Genomic DNA, 8,465 nt, shown 5'->3' with positions numbered 1-8,465 from the left:
TAGATAGATGGGTAATTATTGGATGGATGGTGAGATGGATAAGTGAACGGATGGATGGAAAGTTGCTACATTTAGAAAGCTAGGAGAGCAGTAACTCAGGAATAAGTAAGAAGCCTAAAGTCCTGCCCCTCCTTGCAAGCCTGCGACACAGCCAGAATCAACGCTCCTGCTCAAGACAACTTCGACACATACCCAGTCCTCGTAATCCTCACCCTGCCTCCCGTAGCCTACACTTCTCTAGTGTTTGTCTTTCACTTCAGTCCATCACAGCGCCCCCCTCAGCCAGCACCAGTCAAAACCCCCCCTGCTCCTGTGCTCAGCCTGACACCCCTTCCTGGAAGGCCTTCCCCTGAGCCCTCAAGCCTCTGCCACTCCACTTAGCAGAGCCTGCTCACCCCAGGCCCCTGGTCCTGGCCTGCCTGGGCAAACGCCTAAGCTCTTCAGGGAGGGGTGCTGTGCCTGCTGAGCCAGAACTTGTGTCCCCCAGCACCCCCCAGTGAAGTTGTCAAGGCATCAGAGACTGGAGCATGCGGCTGGGCACACAAGAGCCGGTCATCAGAGACTTGAGGAATAACATAGACTCTGGACAAAGGAAACGGGAGGGGGCCCTAGGAGGAGCACCTGGCTTGGGCGCATCCCTAGGAAACTCAGAAACCTGGGCTCTCCACCTGGAACCTGCACCATCCAGCCCCAGTCCCTCTACCCACCGCAGCATTCACTTGGAGGCAACCTCTCAGAATCAGAACTGGGTTGGGGCCCAGCTTGCTGGGTGGGGATTAGAGGAGGGGCCTATTTTACAGCAAAAACTGCTCTTCAGGGCTGGCCAGTGACTCAGCATCTTGGATCCCAAATGAAAAATAAAAGCCATTTTCGTCCCAGTATGCAGGAAATGCCGAGGGTCCAGTGGACTCTGTGAAGCCACCATGCCAGGCTCAGCGTCCAGCTGCATCAAATCCAGGCACCGGAAGCGTGAACTGTTCTGCCAACCTCCTAACCAGTCAGGAATCAGGAAAGAGCACCTCCTGTTGATGGGCTGGGCCACCCCATTTTACAGACAGAAAGTTGAGGCCCAAACATACCCAAAACTCTTAACATTCCCCCAGCTTGTTCCTCTTTCTCCCTGATATCTAGTGACAGCCTCTCTGAACAGGTGAAAGATGAAGAATTAACTCTTCTTCAAAACAGCAGCAACCTTGTACTGAAGGAAGAACCCCTAAATGCACATCGATCCCATAGGGGTCCATCCAATTTTTGTGTCTTTGGCGTTTAATGGGTCCTACACACCCCTTCTCGGAATAATACGTCCTAATGCATAAAATAAATACTCATGATGGCAAAGAAAACCAATTGTATTGAAGTTAAGTGACAAAAATCATTTTTGAAAGTGATAGAGTAAAGTCTGTGCATCTTCATTAACCTTTTAAATCACAAGCTCTAGCAGCAGGTCTAATCGGCACCGTAATTCCAAGCAGTGATGAGCACGTGTCACGATGTCTGCGCCAACTCTAATGTGACATGAAGAGATCTGTGGTTTCTGCTGGCGAGGAAGTCACAGGTATTGCCTAAAACTGCTGTGGTTAATGCCTGTATTCTTGGAGGAGCTGCTAAATTTCCATTAGAGATCAGTGAAAATGAAGATGTAATTTTTTTCCATCCAAGTTCATCAATGGCTGGAATGCTGTCCTCTGGACCCCATTAGTTACTGTTTTCACAAAGTGACTAACTTAGTGGTGAGATTTTAGGCAAAAGCCTGATGTCCTCCTACCCCAAACTTAGTGCCCAGACCACTTCCAGATACTCAAGAAAACGTGTGCTGAACTGAATCAAACTCTTAGCCCTCCCACCTTGGGCGGGACTGGCTAGCACACTCTTCAGCTAGGGGCTCTATGCTCATTTGATCTGTTTGGAAGCAGAGGGAGGTGTTAGATTAACAGGCCCTGAGACTGCTGAGAGGGAGACCTGTGTGGCAGCAGGAAACGTTCAGGAACAGCTCATCCTTATGAAAATATCCTCCCTCTGACACTAGCCAGCTCGGGAAACGCCAGACAGGGCAATCGGAAATGAATCTCCATTCCAGAATGAGCCAATTATTTCAATAAGGTGCTTTCCCTCCTGCCCAGGCCATGGCTAAAATAAAATACCTGTAGGGTGTTGCCGCAGTGGCTCGTCCTTGTATCCCAGCTCAGGCTGCCACCAAGACCTGCCTGGTGGAGGGGTGGGGGGGTCCCTGGACTTGCACGGCGCTCAGTTGTGTGGGCATCGATTAGCCCGCCTGGCATCTGGGCCGGTATCCGAGTCTCCTTCCTCCCCTTCCCCTCAAATCGTGGCCAGTGTATTCAACATTAACTGAACAGGTATATTGCTCCAAGTAGCAATGTAGGATAGTGGTTACATGCCCAGACTCTACAGGCAGACCTTGGTTCAACTCCCTTCTCCACCATTTTACAAATATAACCTTCTCTACACCACAAGTGCATACTTTATCATCTGTAAAATGGGCCTATTAATAATATCCATCTCAGAGTTGTCGGGGATTCACTGAAATCCTGCTTCTAAAGCCCCTTACTTAGTGTCTGCAAGTAGTAGCATTCAATAAAAGATAGCTATTATTTCTAAATTAACAAAAAAAACTTTTTTTTAAGCTTCTTCTGGGACAAGGCACCATACCGTGTGCTGGATTATTGCCATGGCCGGGATGGGCAAGGGCTGCAAGGGAGTAATTATTCAATTCAGTTAATTTTGAACAGCTATGGGGAGGAGGGGGCTGGTGTCTGAGGAAACTGCCCACACTTACTCATATTCACTAAAGGCTGAAAATGGCATCTGCCCTTGATGAGAAAGGAAACCCCTTCTCATGTGCTATGGGATGCGTTGGGTGAGTTGCTCATAGGTTAGTGGCTATGAAGGGAGACAAGAGCTTTGTCCTTAACCCCAAAGGGGTGCTAGGAATTCCAAGGAAGCACGAGGCCTCCAGCGCTGGGCTGTGCCCAGCAGCCCTTCCAGCCTGGGCACACCACAGACCCAGGCACGAGCTCAGGGCTCTGAATTCCTGCACCAGAATGCCGCCTTCTGTGGGTATGTGCCTGTGAGCATTTTCTTGGAGCGAGGACTTTCCTCACACTTCCAATGGGGTCCCTGACCCACCCCCCCAAATTAAGAACTGCTGCTCTTCAGATTAGCTTCATCCCATGTTGTGTGGTTCTCAGACTGCATTGTGAGCACTGATCCTCTCTCTGCAACAAGACAGCATTTGTCACCCACGGCTGTCACCTGATAGGGCCACTGTGCATTGATGGATTCTATATAGTTCTACACATTTTCACTATTCCCAGAAACCTCAGTCTCTCAATTTGGAGAGATGAAGGGAGATAGGTGGCAAACATAAACCCTGGGAGGCCTTCCCGGGGTAGCCAAGGTAGGTCAGGAAGGCAGCATTCATCTAGCCCCGCACTCATCCAGTGAGACTTGGAGTTTGTTCCACTCACACCTCTCCCTCTATCCTCATTCTCCCAATTGTTCAAAGCCCAGATCAAGGCTGCCTTTTCAAAGAAGCCTTCCTTGCCCACCCAGGCACACAAGATTTCCTCACTCTTGACCTCCGTGCCCCAGTCAGGATGCTAAGTAGAAGTGTGTGGTCTTGTTAGCTTCTGCTTCACACAGATTGGTTGTGTTGCCCAACTTCTACAGGGTGGAATGGTGTCTTTCTGTTTTCTGCCTCTGACAGGAGCACTTTAAATACTCCTGAGATCTGATACTTGAGGAAAATAAGTTTATTTGTTTCATCGACTGGAATGGAATGAGATTGAATTGAATTGAATTGCTGGTGGGCACTGAGCATTGTCAGTCTTGATGTAGGTGACATTTGACCTTCCAGAAACGTCTCTGATTAAATGTGAGCTAGAAAAAAAAGGCACTAGAAACTACAGATTCCTTAAGACTGGCCCCAGGCCCAGCCACATGCTAAGTAGCCACAAAGTTTATAATGCATTGAGTGTACAAATTTTTCCAATTAAGAATGTTTGCTGTTCAGAAGGCAGAAGGTTCAGTAACTGAATGTGATTACATTTGCTAGTTTCTACTTCCACCCCTCTTACCACCTAAGTCTCCTTCCCCCAAAACCCCAACTCATGAGTCAACTGTCATTGAGAGCCGGTTTGGGGGGGTGACCCAGACATACCAAGTGCGTTGGGAGTGAAAGGGTCCTCGACTTCAGGAATTATTTCCTCACGTGAGTGTGAATGTGTGTATTCATCATCCCTGTGAATGTAAGTATCTGTGCACTTGTGTGTGTCCATACGTGTACCTACAGGGACAGGTGTTTGCCTGTATACACATATACTTATGTGTGTGCTTGTGTATGCCTGTTTGATTCTGTGTGTGTCATGTGTGTGTGTATGTGTGTGTGTGTGTGAATTCTTCCATATACCCTTGAACAAAGACCCTAAATTAAAGTCTTGCTGAGGCTACAAAATATATTGCTTAATAATCTTTGTGGACTTAATTAAAGTCTCTCCCACGAGGAGATCTCATTTTATGAAATGTTCAAGGATTTCACAGTTTGAACCTGTTCTCTGACCATGCCTGTCCCACACACAGTGCTTCTCTCTCGGGTCTGCCCTAGTCCTAGCCCTGGTTCCAGCCCTCCTCCTTTTCTTACAGCCTCAGTTGACTACAAGGACCCCTCATCCTCTTCTTCCTCCCCCATGCATCCACATTAGACTATTTTTGTTGACTCTTCAGCATTAACTTATTGTTTTAATTACATATTTTCTTAGTAGATTCTATGTAGAAAGTTACAGTGCATGTTCTTTAGGAGGAAATGTGTTGGCTGTAGTGCAATCTACTGAGAATCAAGAGCTCCAAGGGGCCCCTGTAAGTATTAAGCAGATGCTAAAAGCATGGGGGAGGAGGAGGCTTGAGTTTCACAGCCACAGGTGAAGGTAGGTACATAGCTCATCACAGACCCACCCACAAAAGGACCTGAACTTCTGGGTCAATGCTGGAGGACTGTGCCCAGAATGGCTGGGAACATGTGCTCAACGGTATGTGATTTCCAGTCCCTATACACCTCCACGGATATGAATGTGCGTGCATGTGTGTGTGTGTGTATGGGTGTGTGTGAGTGTGATGGGTAACACCCCATGATGAGTTTTGAAACACACCCAGAGGCTAGCTGTTGACTTTGGCCAGCATGGATTGGCTATGGAGCAAACTCAGCTTACAGAATCTGAAATAGTGAGTCCTGTGTAGTAAGATGTTCAAAAGAGCACCTTCAAGGACCCAGATCATGCCAGTTCTAATGGGGGATCCACTGTTTATTTGTAAAGGTTTCACTCTCCATCCATCTGCTGGGACAGGGTGAAGGGTGTTTAGGATGCTGTACAGGATAGACTAGACATTTCAAAAAGAAGGGGTAGGGTAGGAATGAAGGGTGGGAGGTGTAGCTGTAGCCCTATGTCCATTCTGCAAGCTCTTCCTGGACAGTGTTAATTCTGGCCGAATAAATGTGTAACAATATTGAAAATATATCAAAGGTGGTTCAAGGATTGAAATACATTTAGTTTTCACAATAACATCATCAGGTTGCCATTCATATGAACTCATTTGTAGTTGAAGAACCTGAGATATTGTTCTAATCTACACAGCCCCAAGGAAGGCTTAAGCCACAGCAGCATGAACCAGAGCAAAGAATGGAGCTCCCCCAGGGGTGGGGAATCACCCTCGTGGGATCTTGGCCCACAATGAGCAACACAGAGGCCAAGTCTGGGGTCCAGTGGGGAGTGAGGCCCTCAAGATTGATCCCCCACTGGTGTGTGTGCCCAGAGCTCTAGTCTAGGGAATAGGCATTGGGGAAAGTGCTACCCAAGCCAGACAGAGGGCAGCCTCAGCGTTCTGGAAGCTAAGCTCCATCAAAGAGTTACTCCAGCTACTCACTGGGCATGTGGCAAGGTACTGGGCCCGCAGGTGAGATGGCTGGTATTAAGGCCTAAGGCAATAGGATGGGCTTCAGGATAGGTATTAGATCCAAGAGAAAATGGGATTGCTAAGATGAAAGCCAATGTTCTTACGACCTACTGCTGTGTAGCAATCACTCCAATACTTAGTGGCTTGAAACAACAACAATCATTGATTTTATTCATGAATCTGCAACTGGGATGGGGTTTGACAGGGATGGCTCATCTCTGCTCCTTGTGGTATCAGATGGGACCACTTGACCGGAGCTGGAGAGTCCACTTTCAAGGTGGCCCACTGGCATGGCCAGGAAGTTTGTGCTGGTTGCTGCTTTGTGCTTACTGCAGACCTGGGGTAGGGGAGGGGATGTGCTCAGTTCTTTTCCACACGGCGCCTCTCAACAGGGCTTCCTTGAGCTTTGTGGCTGGTTCCAAGAGCAAGTATCCCAAGAGGATACAGCCTACAAAAGCTGTATCGTCTTTCATGACCTAGCCTCAGAAATCACATTGTCTCACTTCTGCCACAGGACAAGCCTGCTCAGACGTCAGGGGATTTAAGGGGCAGAAACACGGACCACCACACCCCCACCCAGCAGACACACACACACCTCTCAATGAGACAAAGATCAAAGTCACATTAAGAGAAGAGCATTTGGGATGGAGATATTGTTGGAACCATCTTTAAAAACTAGAATCTGCCACACAAAAAGGCAGAAGATGACTCATATTAACTCCATCCGTTTTTCAACAAGTAGTTTTTGAGGACATACCCCATGCTAGGTGAGCCAGTGGAGACAGTCCCTGCCTTCAAGGAGCTCACAGTCTGATAGTGGAGTCAGGTAAGAAATGGAGGTGTTATAGTAACTGTGAGATGATGTGATGCCAGAGATGAGAACAGGAAGATGACATCAGGACTGGAGCAGGACCACAGACCCAACCTGGGGGAGGAAGAGGGTCAGGAGACTTTTCCAGAGAAAGTAACATCTACCCCAAGTCCTGAAAGATGAGGGGGGCTGGGAAAGGAAGGAAAGGTGTCAGTGGAGAGGAAATATCACATACAGAGATTTGAGAGAGGGAAACATGTTACTCAACTTTATTGCAATAACAAACATCCCCCAAATCTCAGAGATTGACAACCACATATGTTATTTCTCACTCGGATTAAGGCTGGGCTCTGCTCCACCTGCTTTTTCATCCCGTGAAGTAGGCTGGAGCAGCACCTCTCTAGGATATGAAGGCAAAAGAAGAAAGAGTCCCCATGGCAACTTGCAATGTCTCTAGAAGCATCTGCTCATCCACTCACATTTCAATGTTCCAAGCCTGTCACATGGCCGAGCCCAGGATGGACGAGGCATAAGGCAGTGGGGATGGGTATCTACCACAGGAGGGGAAGAGTCTGTGGAAGTCACTCCGGATGGCTGAAGTCTGGAGTAAGAAGTGGGCAGCATAGAGAAATAAGCGAGATATATGTGCAAAGTCCAATGACAAAGGGCTCGTAAGTCATGCTAAGGAGTCTAAATTTCATCCTGAGGTTAACAGATTCCATAAGAAGGATTTAAACACAGAGAGGGACAAGACTATCTGTGCTCTAACTTGGTGGTGCTGGCTGATATGTGATGGGTAGATTAGCAAAGGTACCACAATGCAGAGTGGGGAGAAAGGGGAAGCAAAGGAACTAATTTGTTTAATGCCTCTTATGTACCAGGCACAAGACTTGGGCATTCCACCATCCAAGAATATGGAATAGTCCATAGAACAGCACCTTCCAATCACCTCATTCTCCCTTGGCTGGTCTCACTGTCCCTGCAGGTTGGGCAGGGCACCATATAGACCCTCCCAATCCCCCATCCAACATCACCGAATGGGGTGGAAATCACCTGACCCAAGATAAGCCTATAAGGTTCTCTCTCAAGAACTTGGAACAGGGGCAGAGATTTTAGAGTACCTCCTGTGTGCCTGGAACAGGTGGACACACTAAAGGCTAAGAAAGTATTAAAAGGAGTAGAAACAGGGAAAGCTGCTCTTCTGAGAGAGAACAAAGATTCAGAGAGGGGAGCAGAGAAAGGAGACTGTTCTGCCACCCAAGGGGAGGAAAAGTGGCTGCCTTGATATCTTTTCCAGTTTCTGGTTCCACCCCTGTTAAGGACAACAGTGGTCCCTGCCCTTGAACCCATGTGCTAGCCCTGAACCCTTATAATAAATTCATTCTTTTGTTTCTCCTGTAAGTCTGAGTGGATTTCTGAGCTTGTACCTCAAAGTACCTTGCCTAAAGCACTTTAATTCTCTGAGTTCCTCAAGGTCATTCCAGGCATGATGGGGCCATGAGTACATCCAGACTTCACCAGCATGGGTTTGAGGCTACTGCTGTACAGACTGCCCTGGTCACAGTGGACTCCTGCCTTGCAGGGGCTGACAGGGAGTGAAGACCACAGAGCCCAGGGCTTGGTGGCTGAAACCTGAGGAAGGCAGGAGGGCAGAGATGGCTTTTCCTCAAGCCTAGACCCATCTTCCTGA

This window comes from Camelus ferus, chromosome 15 (genome assembly GCF_009834535.1).
Source record: "Camelus ferus isolate YT-003-E chromosome 15, BCGSAC_Cfer_1.0, whole genome shotgun sequence".
Lineage (NCBI taxonomy): Eukaryota > Metazoa > Chordata > Mammalia > Artiodactyla > Camelidae > Camelus > Camelus ferus.
The sequence above is the reverse complement of the archived record's forward strand: the minus strand, read 5'-3'. Positions refer to the sequence as shown.